This window comes from Zonotrichia leucophrys, chromosome 5, assembly GCF_028769735.1.
Source record: "Zonotrichia leucophrys gambelii isolate GWCS_2022_RI chromosome 5, RI_Zleu_2.0, whole genome shotgun sequence".
Classification (NCBI taxonomy): Eukaryota; Metazoa; Chordata; class Aves; order Passeriformes; family Passerellidae; genus Zonotrichia; species Zonotrichia leucophrys.
The window spans coordinates 54,934,545-54,950,239 of record NC_088175.1 but is presented as its reverse complement, the minus strand read 5'-3'; the positions used below and the strand labels follow the sequence as shown (position 1 = coordinate 54,950,239).

Below are 15,695 nucleotides of genomic sequence, written 5' to 3'. Positions count from 1 at the left end.
AGATTTTCCACTAACAAACCATTTTCATTTTTAAATCATGAGAGCATTTTTCATGACAGCCTGGAGACATGCCTCTTTTATAGTAATGAAGATGTTCTTTGCTATTCTGGATAGCAACTGTTATAATTTCAAGGGAATATTGTCTGGTGTGCAATAATACTTAAATAAGAAAATATTTAAAGTCTTGTATTTTCATTGACTTGAAAGCTTTTATGTTGAGCACAAAAGGAAGTTCTTACCTTTTCTTTCAATTTCTCAAAATCCACCATGCATAAGATATGGTTTTATTGACAGGTTTGTTTGCACTTCTAGGATTAAGGCAGGTTTAGTCTGCAAGTATATAACTTTCTAACAGCTCCAGGTGTTGGACTTAATGTTCAGAGATATCAAAATTCATATGTTTAAAATTTACCAAACTGAATTCATGACCCGAGTCTTTAATTTGTTCTTTAATGTACCTGGGGATTTTTATTGGTGCAGCTCTCCTCATCTTCAGCAATTCACAGTACAGCCTCCCAAAAAACAAACTTACCACCAGCATTATTTGCTTCTGTGGCTTTGAACGCATTTTCTAAGATTGCTGAAGGAAGGAAGCTGTGGATATAAAAATAAAGTACAGGTAACATATTCTCTCTGGTTATTCAGAGGATGCAATACAAAAGCAGGTAAAGAGGACAATATAGATATCAGACGGTTTAAGAAAATGCTGAATTTTTGCTTTATACTTGATTTTAGTATGGCCTGTTTATTTTTTTGCTTTATACTTGATTTTAGTATGGCCTATTTATTTTCATTGCTAGAATAATGCTAATCCAAGTTTATATTATAATCCATGTGTGCAATTTTCATAGAATATCTTGGTAGTTGCTTGACTCTTGAAAGCTATGTTGATTGTCTAGAATTTTCAGAAGAAACATAGAAATAATTAGGAGTATTTCCTTTTTCAATACCTTGCTTCAGTCATGAAAGAATTTGCAAAGACACTGTTGACGATGACCAGATTACAAAATTTACTTCTCCCTCAAAACCAGTGGAATGTTCTGTTTCAAATTTCCATCCCATTTTATTTCCCCATGCTTTAAGGATTTGTGTTGGAATTACAAGGATAGACAGAGGTAAACATTTAAAATTCCATTTATTCATATCCTGATAAAGGTGCACCATTGGAAAATAGATTCTTCAAAAGCCTACATAATGCTGGAATGTTGGAAAACCATAAAAATGATTTTGAGTAGCTGAGTACTGCTCAAAATCATTGGATGGGTCTGCATTTGGCTTCTATTTTACTGTAAATAAGAGATGCTGAAATCTCAAACTTTTAATTAAAGTTTCTGACCATTATATGTACCAAAAATCCCCAGGCTTACTCTGAGAAGAATAACTAGACATATGGCCAAAATGTCATTAATACTTTTGCTCAAAAACATAATTAAAGGAACATATGCTCTATGGTGAATAACATTGTTTCTACTAATAAAGGAAAGGATTTGTCAGAAGTAGTCCTTGGGCCACATTCCACTTTCTCATTCTGCTATAACAGATGTGGAATAAACTTAAAGCTGAAAAAATACCAGAAAAACACAAGCTAATGTTTGCAAAGGTTTTATACTGGCATGTTTGAGATGAGTGTCTGTTCTGTTTGCTGTACATGAATTTTTAAGGGGTAATATGTGTGATAGTTACATTACATATTGCTTAGTCCCAAGCATTGTCTATTAGATTGGCTTGCCTGGAAAGTAGCACAATAAATTAATAAATGTTATGCTTTACACAGTATTGCTAAGAAGAAATTTGGTATTATTCTGCCATTGGGAGATGGGGGAGAGTTAAATAAAGCCCAAAAGCCGTGGTATTAGTGTAAAATGCTCAGCTGTTAATGTAGAAGAATATGTAATCCTCTTTGGAAGTCCTCAGACATTTGGGGTGCTTATTCAGGAGTAACTTGTAACAAATTAAGCAAAACAGAGGTTTTTGGGCTGTGGAAGACCTTTCCAGGGAATGTGAGTTCCAAGCCTTGCTAACATGTGAGTTCCATGCCTTTATGGTGCATGCCTTGCTGTATCAGAGCTGTAAAACCAGACATCCTTTAAGGTGACAAGTGAGATATTTGATAAAAAATTATATATGAAATATCTATTCAGAGTTCATCATGCCTGGCAGGTGAAAGATTGTAGGTGCATGCATTCCACTGCACAGTTGAAGGAGATGCAGGAAAGTGAAAATAAAAAAATTATTACAAACTACAGTAAGTTTGGAGATGTTGAAGAAGAAGCTGAAGGGTCTTAGAATAAAAAGAAAGGTAAATTAAAAGTTGTAGTTTGCAGATAAAAATGAAGCTAGGAGAAAGGCTGAGTGAAGACAGGAGCTTCTGCAGAAATCCTGAGTAATGGAAAGAGTGGACAGAATATATGGGAATGTGGGACTGGAAATGTAGGGAGCTTTAAAATGTGAGCTTACCTGGGAGAAGTGTTAAGATCCCCTGACCCATCCAGGTTATTTAGGACTCCACACAGTGCTGGGGAAGAGCAGATTGTTTTGTTCCACTTGCCTGCAGGCCTCTGTGGAAGCTGTGCAGTGAGGAGCTGCAGCAGGAACAGGAGCTGCACATTTGAATGCAATGGTTTCATGGATGTGGCTGGGCTGGCACAGAAATCCAGCATTATAAACATACCTGGCAGGGAAAGACACTTGCAATGAACCTTCTCACAGGTAACAAAATAGAGATAAAACCCCTGACAGTATCCTAACACTTCATATAAGTAGGCTGAGAAAAGAATGTGTGTAGTAGGAGTCCCTGTAAAATCTATGTATTGTATAAGTGGGCTTGCCCCAATCCTAGTTGTTCTTGATGGGCTGCAGCTGTGATGTCCTTAATTGGGCAGCAGCTGTGGCTAATGAAGATAACTGGGATAAAAGGGGGTGGGCTTTCTGGTCAGGGAGAGCCTTTGAGGAGCCTTGATGAAGCAGCAGGAACAACACTGCTGAGAAGAGCTGCTCATAAGGCACAGGACTCTACAATAATATAACAGCAGTATGAATGCAATAAGTGGTGACCCCGACGTGATAGTTAGCAGAGATAAGGCAGCCAAGAGCTGTGGATGGCCTTTGAGCCAGGAGGTGTGGATAAGACAGCCAAGAGCTGTAGAAGAACATAGCTTTTGAGTCAAGTAGCTGTGACAGCCAAGAGCTGTGAAGAACATGGCCTTTGAGTAATGGGAAAATGTATGTATTTTAATGTGGCCTTTGAGTCACAGTGAAAGGTATGTATTGTGTGGGGGTAAAAACATGTATTGTGGGGAAATGTATATGTTGTATTTGAATATCTGATAGTAAAAGAAAAGGGGAAATGTAGTAGGAGTCCCTGTGAAATCTATGTATTATATAAGTGGTGTTGCCCCAGTTCTAATTGTTCTAAATGGGCTACAGCTGTGATGTCCTTAATTGGGTGGCAGCTGTGGCTAATGAAGATAACTGGGATAAAAGGGGGTGGGCTGGCTGGTCAGGGAGAGCCTTGGAGGAGCCCTGATGAAGCAGCAGGAGCAACACTGCTGAGAAGAGCTGCTCATAAGGCACAGGACTCTACAATAATATAACAGCAGTATGAATGCAATAAGTGGTGACCCCGACATGATAGTTAGCAGAGATAAGGCAGCCAAGAGCTGTGGATGGCCTTTGAGCCTGAAGCTGTGGATAAGACAGCCAAGAGCTGTAGAAGAACATAGCTTTTGAGTCAAGTAGCTGTGACAGCCAAGAGCTGTGAAGAACATGGCCTTTGAGTAAGGAGCTGTGTGTGTGGCCTTTGAGTCATGGGAAAATGTATGTATTTTAATGTGGCCTTTGAGTCACAGTGAAAGGTATGTATTGTGTTGGGGTAAAAACATGTATTGTGGGGAAATGTATATATTGTATTTGAATATCTGATAGTAAAAGAAAAGGGGGAAATGTAGTAGGAGTCCCTGTGAAATCTATGTATTGTATAAGTGGCGTTGCCCCAATCCTAGTTGTTCTTGATGGGCTGCAGCTGTGGCTAATGAAGATAACTGGGATAAAAGGGAGTGGGCTGGCTGGTCAGGGAGAGCCTTGGAGGAGCCCTGATGAAGCAGCAGGCACAACACTGCTGAGAAGAGCTGCTCATAAGGCACAGGACTCTACAATAATATAACAGCAGTATGAATGCAATAAGTGGTGACCCCGATGTGATAGTTGGCAGAGATAAGGCAGCCAAGAGCTGTGGATGGCCTTTGAGCCAGGAGGTGTGGATAAGATGGCCAAGAGCTGTAGAAGAACATAGCTTTTGAGTCAAGTAGCTGTGACAGCCAAGAGCTGTGAAGAACATGGCCTTTGAGTAAGGAGCTGTGTGTGTGGCCTTTGAGTCATGGGAAAATGTATGTATTTTAATGTGGCCTTTGAGTCACAGTGAAAGGTATGTATTGTGGGGAAATGTATATATTGTATTTGAATATCTGATAGTAAAAGAAAAGGGGGAAATGTAGTAGGAGTCCCTGTGAAATCTATGTATTGTGTAAGTTGCCTTGCCCCAATCCTAGTTGTTCTAAATGGGCTGCAGCTGTGAAGTCCTTAATTGGGCAGCAGCTGTGGCTAATGAAGATAACTGGGATAAAAGGGGGTGGGCTGGCTGGTCAGGGAGAGCCTTTGAGGAGTCCTGATCAAGCAGCAGGCACAACACTGCTGAGAAGAGCTGCTCATAAGGCACAGGACTCTACAATAACATAACAGCAATACGAATGCAATAAGTGGTGACCCCGATGTGATAGTTGGCAGAGATAAGGCAGCCAATAGCTGTAGAAGAACATAGCTTTTGAGTCAAGTAGCTGTGACAGCCAAGAGCTGTGAAGAGCATGGCCTTTGAGTCATGGGAAAATGTATGTATTTTAATGTGGCCTTTGAGTCACAGTGAAAGGTATGTATTGTGTTGGGGTAAAAACATGTATTGTGGGGAAATGTATATATTGTATTTGAATATCTGATAGTAAAAGAAAAGGGGGAAATGTAGTAGGAGTCCCTGTGAAATCTATGTATTGTATAAGTGGTGTTGCCCCAGTTCTAATTGTTCTAAATGGGCTACAGCTGTGATGTCCTTAATTGGGTGGCAGCTGTGGCTCGTGAAGGCAACTGGGATAAAAGGGGTGGGCTTTCTGGTCAGGGAGAGCCTTGGAGGAGTTCTGATGAAGCAGTAGGGGCAACACTGCTGAGAAGAGCTGCTCATAAGGTATGGGACTCTTCAATAATATAACAGCAGTATGAATGCAATAAATGTGCATTTCAATGTTCTGGGGCCAGTTGTTTCTTGCTTTCCTTGTAAAAGCCCTGTGCAAGAGCAAAAGCTGAAAAGCAGAACTGTTTGCAGCAGAAGGGGCGGCCAGAAGAGAAAAGGATGTTTGTGTCCTGCACTGAGTATGGAAAGCTGTGTTATTTCCACCATTGCCAACAGCATGCTCAGCAAGGTCAGATGTGATTGAAAGTTATTGAAACCAAAACGAGATGTGGGCTCTGAGAACTTCTCTGCAAGACACAGAGCTATATATGCAGGAAGAGCTTTTGTAATTCCAGTCTCAGAGGGGAGGAGAGACCTGTGCAAGTGATGTATATTGATGGCACTGCCAGCAGCAAAAGTTAGCAGGCAGCAGGTTTTTTGGAGAATATGTGGGGTAAGACTGGAAGAAAAATCTACTGAGAAACAGAAACCTTGACTGTGTTTTACAAACAAGCACTAACAGCTACTGTGAGCCTAAATCCTTTAATTGTGTTTTTCTGAAAGAGTAAAAACTCCCCAAACCAAAGCATGCAGTATCTGAGATAACTTCCAGTGTAACAGAGATTTCTTGCAGCAATCTCAATGACATGCTAATGCCTTGCTGAAAAATGGGTGGGTGTAAGAAGGCTGCAGCGCATTTAGGGTTTCTCTTGAATGAGTAACATGCATTGGTGGAAGGTATGGATGGCATTAGCTCAGAGATTGCTCAAGGAAATCCCCAATACCTTTTGCAATATAACAACCTGAAATTCTGCCTTAATGCTAACACACTGAGTTAAGATTTACTAGCAGGGTCCCGACAAAAGGCACTTGATATTTGTGTGGAGTACAAAGTGGTGGTTTTTAACCATTCATTGCTCCTGAAGATCATTTCCATCTGTTTCCCATGTTAGCTCAGCTCTGAATATGCTGCTCAATGGCAGTGGATTATGTTCTGATTTGTTCCTTTGCAGGTGAAATGCAGCTTCAGAGTAGCCAGAAATGCTGTGGTGGAACAAAAAACTTGACTTGGTTCTTTTAAATTTATTTCGAAGATTTTGAAGGCGTTCTGCCTCCATAGCAAATCTTGCTTTTTGTAAATCTTGGTGTCTAACTTTAGCTGAGTATTTGTTAAGCATTTGAAATGAGCAGGGAAGGGGTTCTGAAGGAAATGCCACGTGTGTTGCAGAGTTTGTTTCTAACTGTGGAGACAGTAGCTTAACAAATATTGTGTGAGTATTTCTGGTTTGGTTCAGACCAGCTGCAGATGGGACGCCATCAAATATATTGTTTAAACAGGCTATAAAAACAGCCCTGCTAAATCTGAGTGGTGTGATGATTGCAGAGAGCTCGCTGAAATGAGTTATTTTTGGCAGGAAAGCAAGAAGATAGGATTTGGGATGTGCACTGAGAACCTAATTTTCTCTTCATTTAGGGAACAGGAAATGAGAAGCAGCACTAGAGCTGAAGGTAAGGCTGGTATACAACAATGAGGATGGAAAACTGAGGTAACACTGTCCACTTCAGGGGAAGGAGTCAGGCTGAGAGCTGTGCCTGGCTGGCCTGGTAGAGGAGATGTGATGGGAAAGTCTGGGGTTATTTGGGTTGGGCTGATGTCTGGAAAAGGCAGCCAGTGAAGTTCTTGAAGAGGAAGGGGGGAAGTTTTGTTTAACGCTACCTACATTTCCTCTATAACATTCTGTGCTTTCTGAGGTGCCTTTTTAGAGTATTTTTCCAGAAAACATTTTTAGTCTTGTCACCTTGTGTTTGGAAGCCATGGGTGAAATCCTGGTGGTAATGAAATGCCTCTTTTGATTTGAAAAATGATGATAATAAAGTTTATAGATTTCCACTATTCTCTGCTATTGAATGTTCTTAAACAAAGCCATCAGTAAGGATGGCAGAGCTGGGATTCTGTGCTCTGTCCAGTGTTTTCATGGCTAGTTCTCCACTGCAACTGAATTTGTAAACAGCACTACTGAAATTATGAAACTAACTTTGAAGTAGAGCAGAAGGCTAAAGAGCACAGGATTTGAAAATAGATCTTGATGAATTCAAGGAAGGAGCTATATGATTCCCTAGGATGTTCTTGTATATTTAAATGGATTAGGGACAGTTGTTAAACTTTTGCTTTTAATCAATTATCTTAGTTGATGATTGTCACTAATTACCTGAAGGATTGAATAATAACTTTTTTCCTGTCTTTCCACTATACCTTTTTTTTCATCATTACATTTGTTTGGTTGGTTTGTTTGTTTCTTTGCTAGGAACAAAGATGGGAGTCTGAGCATGCCATACTGTTATTCCTATGGGAAATCTTAATGATCCTGTTTATGTTTTCCACCCATGCTTGGCAATGCCATCTGCTGTGCAGTTGGCAGATTTGAGGGGAGTAAGGAATTGTCTCCTCTCTCCCACCCTCTCATCCTTGTTTACCCTGGCAGAGACTGTTGGGATCTTTACCTCATAAAACACAAGAGCAGGGAAAAATAAAGTTCAGTTCCTGGACTTGGTTCAGCTGCTTCCCTGTGGCTCCCTGGCTGTGAGAGACCTCCAGTGCTGCTAAATGTGTTTGTTCTGTATTTCTGTGGGATGTCTGAAGGGGTTTTTAGCTTTTGTGTTAAAGATACACATCAGAGGCTGTGAGTGCATTTCAGCTGCTGTGTGTGTATGCATGGATAGAATGGGTGTTGTTCTCTATTTTAATTTAACAAATACTACATGGTTTAGGACTCCAGGGTGATGGGAGGGAATCAAGGTAATTCTGCTAGGAAATGTCTCTGCTACAATCACAAAGCAGCAAAATCAACATTGTGCTTTAACCCTGGATGTACTTAGTCTTGCTTTGAAAACTCAACCATTTCAGGCATTTCTTTGCTGTGCATCACTCCAGGCTGTGCACCCTCAGTCTGGTTCCTAGGACTGCACCAGGAACAGAATCAAACTCTTTCAAGTCCCAGTTCTCACTGAAGGACCCAGAGTTGTCATGGGAGAAGCAAAAAGAGGGTCTGTGATCTTAGAACCATTGCCCAAAAGGTTTTGAAAATCTAATAATTCTAACACTTTTATTTTAACAGGATCAGAGCCCAGCCTTTCAAATACCTTTCCATGTGACTTAGAAAGCAACGATTAATATGCAAATTTAAGTCTTTGAGCTACTTGAATATTAATTACTTTTGAAATCTGCTTCTATTGAGATGTTTGAACATTAAGGACAGTGAACATAACATAAATGGTAAGAATGGCTCATTAATTAAAGCAGAGTTTGTGTGACTGTTGATGAATGGCCTGAAGTCCTATTAATTTGTTAATAGCCTGTGTCAGTACAGAGTTAATTTTTGAGGTGTGAAGTGGTATTTGAGTGTTGGATAGGAGATTGCAGATACTGATAGGGCAATTCCAGCTCTGCCAGTGTTGCTGCCTTCCAGCATGGTGTAGTTTAGGCAGAGATGGGGGAAAGCAATGGTGGTTTTGTGCTCTCCATTCAGCAGTTCTATATCTGTTTCCATACTTTGCATTCATGATCTTTATAAAAATCACAAATTGTGTGGTCTGAGGAACTCCTGATGTGCAGCTGTGCCTGCTGTGGGGGCAAGCTGAGACCATGAGCAGGAGGCACCAGCAGTGCCATGGGGCTCTGAATGGGACACAAGGCTGGATTTGTTCATGCAGGAGATGAAATCCTGATGCTGCTGTGGATAACCCTGTGAGCCCTGGAGCCTGAGCAGAACCTGTGCTGCAGCAGCAAAAGGTGTTTGGTAATTATAAAAGGCATTTCTCAGTTCCACAACTCCAGTCAGAGTAGTTGCTGTTGGAAGGGGTGCCTGGAATGTGAGGATTATCAAGCTCCTCTCTGAAGAGCTGTCAGATGTGGGGAGGGAGCTGAGACTGTGGCTGATGGCAGAGATAACTGTGTAGCTGTCCCTGGTGAGCAGGGAAGGGGCCCATATTCATGTGGAATATGTGTGCACAAGGTGCTTCAGAGCAGCAATGCATTTGGGAGAGAAAACCATTGAATCACAAACCCATCAGGTGAGTCAGAGCCCGTGGTGGGCACCAGCAGGGAATAAAGGGAGCAGGGGTAGCCAGGGACTGATGAGCAGCCACAAGGGCAGAGCCCATTGTATGTGAAGCAGTTGCATTAACTGAAGCCTGCATTGCCAGAAGTTTTGGATCAAATTCTTGGATCCTGTGGGAGTGCACAGAGAGCAGAAATCAGTGTGGAACACCTGCTGTGGAAGTGGTGGAAGGGCCAAGCAGCGCCACAGCCCACCTGAGAGAGAGCACAGGGAAACAGAAGCTGTTCCCTTCAGTGCCATCAGAAGACATGGATTATAGGCAGGAAAGAATCAAATGTTGCTCAGCCGTTTCCCTGGCAAACCAGAGAAGTTGTTTTATTTGCCTTACCTGCCAAAGCCCCATACCTGGGAATGAATGGCTCATTACTTTAAACATGCTTGAACTGCATCACTGCAATTCATTTTGAACATGCAGCTTGCAGCAATCTCTGTAGAGATGCAGGAAAGGATTCAATTCCTGAGCCTGTTTATTGCTTTTATCTGAGCTGTTCCATTAGAAAGAAATGGGCTAGCCTAGAAATGCTCTTGCAATAAATGACTACATCAGAAGTGTAAGGTGAAGCTGGGAGATAACATGAGGATTCAGAGCAGCAAGCCTCAGAGAAATGCATAGCAGGTGTGTAGTGCCTACTGTGATGGGACTCAGATGCTTTCCTTGCCTCCTACTTCAAACTAAATGAACTAAAAATCATGTGGATCAGATAAGAACAAAGCGCTAATGCTGTGCATCTGTCCTTGCTGAAGGATGGCTTTGTCTCACATAATGGCACTCAAAATGTCTCACTGAGGCCATTGGAATGTTGGGGGTGTCCTGTGGGAACCTCCCTGGGCCCTTCCTGGTCTCCATCTGGAAGGAAGCCAGCCTGATACAAATCACTTTTTGTGGGGAAAAAAGGAGCCCAAGCTGCAAGGGTCACCCTGTAATGTAAAATATGCATGGATTTATCCAGGGGAGTCATTACCCACACACCTCAGTGCTGCTCTTTGCCTCAGTGTGTGCACAGGATCAAGTGGGAAATCAAATGACAGGTTAATGCTACACATTTGAAAACCCCTCTGAGAGGAGCAGACACTGTTGCCCATAAATATGAACCTTTTAAGAGGTTGACATGGGTGAAGGTGAGACAAATATTACTGTGCTTAACAACAGTAATATATACTCTTCTCCCTGGAAGTCAATTGTGAGGCTTCTGTTGGCATTGATGGGAGCAGGCTTGGCTTGTACAGGGGCTGCACAAAGAGCTCTTCAGTGTTTTGGTTTGGCACAGAAATAAAAATGTAAAAATTAAAAAGGAAAAAATTTCAAAACCCAAACCAACAAACAACAAAAAAAAAACCCCACAAAAACAAAACCAACCAAAAATCCACCACCCCCAAAAACCCAACAACAAAATACCACAAATTACCTCCACACCATTTCCAAAGCATGGTAATGACATCTGTATTAGAAGCAAAAGTAGTTGTTGATACTGTTTATTCCTGTAGGAAAATCATTTATTGGAGAGGGGTGAATTTTTATAGCTGGCCTTGGTGCACTGTTACCATGGTGAGTTGCAAACAATTCCCCTCTGGATTCTGGTGGATTTGAGCATTTGCTGGAGGTAAAATTGTTACTGAATGAATTACTGAGCTCAGAATTCCTGGCTCATACTTTGTTGGTAGCAGAATTCTGGGACTGAAGTCTCAGTCTCTGAATGGTTGGCTCCTGATAAAGCAGTTTGAGGTGATGTCTTATGCTTAAATAAGCATCCTCTGGAAGGTGTGAAATGTCCCAAATACAGGAAATGGAAAAGAGCCTCTGGCATTCCATGAGATTTTTGAGTGTTCCTGACTATTTGCCAAGGCTTATTCAAAGTAAATTGCCAGGGTTGCTTCCTAACAGTTCATGGGCAGTGACCCAGCTAAGAAAAACTTGTGCAAACTTCACTTGCTGTGCTTATCTAAAAGAATTTTTGGAAAAGGGTCTGCTTGAAAGAGATTATGCACATTGTGTTTATATTTGCTGCCTTCTTGCTGTCAGGTAACTCTCTCAGGTGGGAGTGACTAACCAGATAAGCCTTGATCTTCTTCTGCTGCAGAGAGGAACCAGGTCTGAGCTGGAGAGCATTAATCCACAAAGATGCAATTAAAGGTGGAAAACAGGAGCTGTCCGCACAAGGGGAGAGAAGAAAATGGAAGCAATGGACTATAACATTGATCTGTTCTAGGACTGGAATCAGGCTGACAGACAAAAATCCAATTTGAAAAACAGCTGGACACATTTCAGACTCCAGGTTAAGACACAAACTTTAATCCCTGCGAGGAATATAAGTTCTTCAGGAAGTTGGTCCTGAAGGCAGCTGCACATCCAGTCTGCAAATGCAATGGAGCTGCAAATAATGGTGAACTCCCCAGAGCTGTTCAGCTTGGGTTTATTGTGGGTGGGTCTGCTGCTGTCCCTACAGATACCAGCACAATTCCTGTGTCCTTCTGCTCCTTACACAGGGCATTGTGTCACTTGGAGAAGCACTGGGTTTGTGACAGCTCTGTGGAAGGATGTGCTGCGCTCCTGTTGCCTGGTGCTGTGGAAAAAGAGTTCTGACCCAGATGTTTGTGTGGCACAGGTTGGAAATGAATTAATAGTGTGCTGCCGTAATTGCCTCTTTAGGACTTGAAAGTGGGAAGAGAAGAACAGGTTTTGGCTAAGTATGCTCTTGATATGGTGAGGAAGCAGATATGTAAGGGGAAGAATACCTCCTTGCTGTGTAGAACTTTGTCTGGGCATGTAGCTCTTTAATTATATGTTCTACATGATTGTAGGCAAGGAAGTCCTGAATTCAGCTTTTCATTTCTTTACACAGTGGTGTTGGGTTTTTTCTTACCTTTTTCCTAGCCAAAAGGGCACATTTCTTTCATAGTCAAATATTTAGGGTATTATAAATAACTTCTCAGCAATGCATTAAAATGGAACTATGTCACTAATGAATGTTGGCTTGGAATTACAGCCAGTATGGTAATGAAATATAGCCCCATTAGATTTAAGTAATTTGCAAATTGAAGTTGTTATCAGTTAATAATGATATTCCTGGCTGATGTGAGAAAAGAGTCCTGCTACTCCCTTGAATAGGAAGCAGGACTCGTAAACAGATGTAAACTAGCATAAATGTTAAATTCTGGATTAATTCCATGCATTCATTGCAGTAAATCCCCGCTAACAGACAGCTGTCAGGACTGCCTAGAAAACTTGACTCCATTTATTTTCAATGTGATCATTCTCCTGCTCTTGTTCTACTTCTAGGAAAGCTGTAAGGAATGATTTCTGTGTGAATTCCAACAGTACACCAGTTTATCACAGTGCTTGTGTTAGTTATATATATTTGTAATTAACCACAAGTTATTCAGGGGCTAAACAGCTGCATCAGCTTCTAGGTCACTTTTGACTGTCTTAGCTAGAGCCTTTCAAAAGAGCAGGCAAAATAAATCATGTTGGAAAGAAGATCCATCCAGGATATATCTGGAGCTTTTAGTAAATGTGGTTTTGTAGCTGAAGGAGCTGCCAGGAGAGCAAACTGCATCCCAAACCCCAGTGAACCCAGAGTGTTTCCCTCCCTCTGGAATGAATAATTCTGGTTCAACATGAGGCCAATGCTTTGTTGCCACTGGGTTTGCTCTGACACGAGATTTGAGCAGGGACCTGTGAGACTGCAGAGCATCTGGGCTCTTTCTTTACCTCCCTTAATTAAAATCAGGTCTATTTGTTAGGAAACATTGTGGGAAGCCTAGAGGCACCAGGAGGGAGCCTCCAATAGAGAAACTCACTGCAACCCTCTGAAAGCTCAGAACAATGGAAATCTCTGCAGTTGTGGCAAAGCAGAGTAGGAAAGAACAACAAAATCACCCTGACTGGTCAGTCACTTGCAAAGAGATGCAAATAAAACCTGAGTTCTCTTATTGTGTCACCTGGGGTCCAGTGAAGCATTTTATTTTCCTGATAGAAATTGATCCTATAGAATGATTAAATACACCAGTCAAATAGCTTCTCAAACAACAAATAGTTAACTATTCTTTGTCCCTTTCTGTGAAAAGTTTAGAAACGGTTTTTGTCTCTGTCTACATTTCCCCCCAAGACCTACATGATATTAATGGTAAAAGGTTTGGTTGAATGAGAGTGCTACAAAGCTGTCTGGGGAGATGGTGTGGGTGACACAAAGGCTTCCTGCTGCTCTGCCAGTCTTAAAATGCAGAAAAACAGGAATTTGCTACCCTTGACTTTTCACTGCCTCCCTGTGTGTGGACTTGGGCCTCCAAACAGAGCGTTTAAAATGCTGCTAAATCAGAACACCTCTTTCTGAGTGTCCTTACAGGTGTGACAGTGGGCTGTAATCCTGTGATTCAGTGAGGATGACCCACAGTAGGATTGCCTGTGAGTTACTGGAATGTGGTTTAGCATTCTCTCCTCTGGTCTGGTCAGACATCTGGCACTGATGGCTGTAAACAGAACGTGATGTTTCTTCAGTCACACACCTTTTCCCTTGGCACTGAGCACTGTGGCTGGGAGGTGCAGCTGAAGAGGAATTTGCTCATTGCAAAGTGGAAAAGGCTGAGCCAGGTGATCCACAGGGGTTTGGTTGGGTTTGGTTGGGTTTGGTTGGGTTTGGTTGGGTTTGGTTGGGTTTGGTTGGGTTTGGTTGGGTTTGGTTGGGTTTGGTTGGGTTTGGTTGGGTTTGGTTGGGTTTGGTTGGGTTTGGTTGGGTTTGGTTGGGTTTGTGGGGTTGGGGTTTGGTGGGGTTTGGTGGGGTTTGGTGGGGTTTGTGGGGTTTGGTGGGTTTGGTGGGGTTTGTGGGTTGGTGGGGTTTGGTGGGGTTTGGTGGGGTTTGGTGGGGTTGGTGGGGTTTGGTGGTTTGATGGGGTTTGGGGGGGCTTGGTGGGGTTTGGTGGGTTGGTGGGGTTTGGTGGGGTTTGGGGGGGTTTGGTGGGGTTGGGTGGGGTTTGGTGGGGTTTGGTGGGGTTTGGTGGGGTTTGGTGGGGTTTGGTGGGGTTTGGTGGGGTTTGGTGGGGTTTGGTGGGGTTTGGCAGGGTTTGGTGGGGTTTGGTGGGGTTTGGTGGGGTTTGGTGGGGTTTGGTGGGTTTGGTGGGGTTTGGTGGGATTTGGTGGGGTTTGGTGGGGTTTGGTGGGGTTTGGTGGGGTTTGCTGGGGTTTGGTGGGGTTTGGTGGGGTTTGGTGGGGTTTGGTGGGGTTTGGTGGGGTTTGGTGGGATTTGGGTGGGGTTTGGTGGGGTTTGGTGGGGTTTGGTGGGGTTTGGTGGGGTTTGGTGGGGTTTGGTGGGGGTTTGGTGGGGTTTGGTGGGGTTTGGTGGGGTTTGGTGGGGTTTGGTGGGGTTTGGTGGGGTTTGGTTGGGTTTGGTGTTTCCCCTGAAGGGCTGCCACTGTCATCTGAGGGAACCACGGGATATCCCCTGTCCTGGGGGGGCATCAGTTCTGCTTCAAACCATTTGTTCTCTCTGCATGTGAATGTATATATTATCTAAATATTTACTACATGCTCCACATTGAAATAGTCAAGGATGGCTGCTGCTAACCATTCATCTTGTGCTTCCTTTCATATTGTACAAGAAAAACTTACTTTTAAAAACTCTATTTTAAATTATTCATATGAGATTAGATGGCCAAGCAGTTCCATCCTTTTCTCTCATGCCTGAGCTTCCTGACCTGACAGCAAGACAGGTGGCCTAGAACCACTGAGATGAAGGAAGCTTGATCAGGGCCAAGAGGTCTGCTGGAGTAAAATTAGACAAATAACCAGGCTTCAAGGATATCCTGAAATGAACAGCATGGTTTGCACTATCTGTTGGCAGTTATTTTAAGAATTGTAAAGCATGGAGCCCACAGTGTCCTAATTTTGCAAGGATAGGCTGTAAAGATAATAAATTCTGTGAAAGGGGTCAGACTCTAATTTACAGGCCTGATTCAAAGCTTGCTGAGGTCAATGAAAACTTCTTCTATTAAGTATAGTAGGGTTTGGATCATATCTTAAGGAAAAAAAGGTGAATTGAGGGAATGCTAAGATTAAATGAGAGTACTAAAAGTTTTCCCAGGATAAATGTACTTTTCATCTATCTATCATTGAAACAGGAAAAAACAGTCAGGACACAGCTTTTTCCAACTGGCCAAGGAAACAAAACAATCCTCAGCAGAATCCAATTGACAAATTCCTCCAGATAAACAATCTTCCAACACATTCCACACGAGCACAACAATAGGAGCAGCAAATGAGATAAGAACTGTTTTTTCTTTTGCAGAATAGAAGCGGGCCCTAATTCAAGCACCAAGATCCTTTTAAAAAGAAGGAAAAAATTAGTCAACTTTGAGTTTGCTTTTTTGCA

At 42.4% G+C, this 15,695-nt stretch overlaps 2 long non-coding RNA genes across 6 annotated transcripts; one reads left to right on the top strand and one right to left on the bottom strand.

Moving 5' to 3' along the window:
- Positions 1-458: 458 nt before the first annotated feature.
- LOC135448427 (uncharacterized) lies at positions 459-2,776 on the bottom strand. 2 transcript variants are annotated; one of them, XR_010440447.1, is made up of 3 exons: positions 2,672-2,776; positions 2,458-2,515; positions 459-594 (listed from the first exon to the last, which is right to left on the bottom strand). It is a non-coding gene; the product is annotated as an uncharacterized LOC135448427 (long non-coding RNA). The 2 variants fall into 2 exon arrangements; XR_010440448.1 differs by having other exon boundaries at positions 2,458-2,582; positions 2,672-2,774.
- A 1,421-nt stretch (positions 2,777-4,197) lies between these two features.
- On the top strand, positions 4,198-13,414 carry LOC135448426 (uncharacterized). Of its 4 annotated transcripts, none has more exons than XR_010440442.1 (4): positions 4,198-4,423; positions 6,690-6,724; positions 8,332-8,489; positions 11,412-13,414. It is a non-coding gene; the product is annotated as an uncharacterized LOC135448426 (long non-coding RNA). The 4 variants fall into 4 exon arrangements; XR_010440443.1 differs by lacking the exon at positions 4,198-4,423 and adding an exon at positions 5,200-5,230; XR_010440444.1 differs by lacking the exon at positions 8,332-8,489.
- The last annotated feature ends 2,281 nt before the right edge of the window (positions 13,415-15,695 follow it).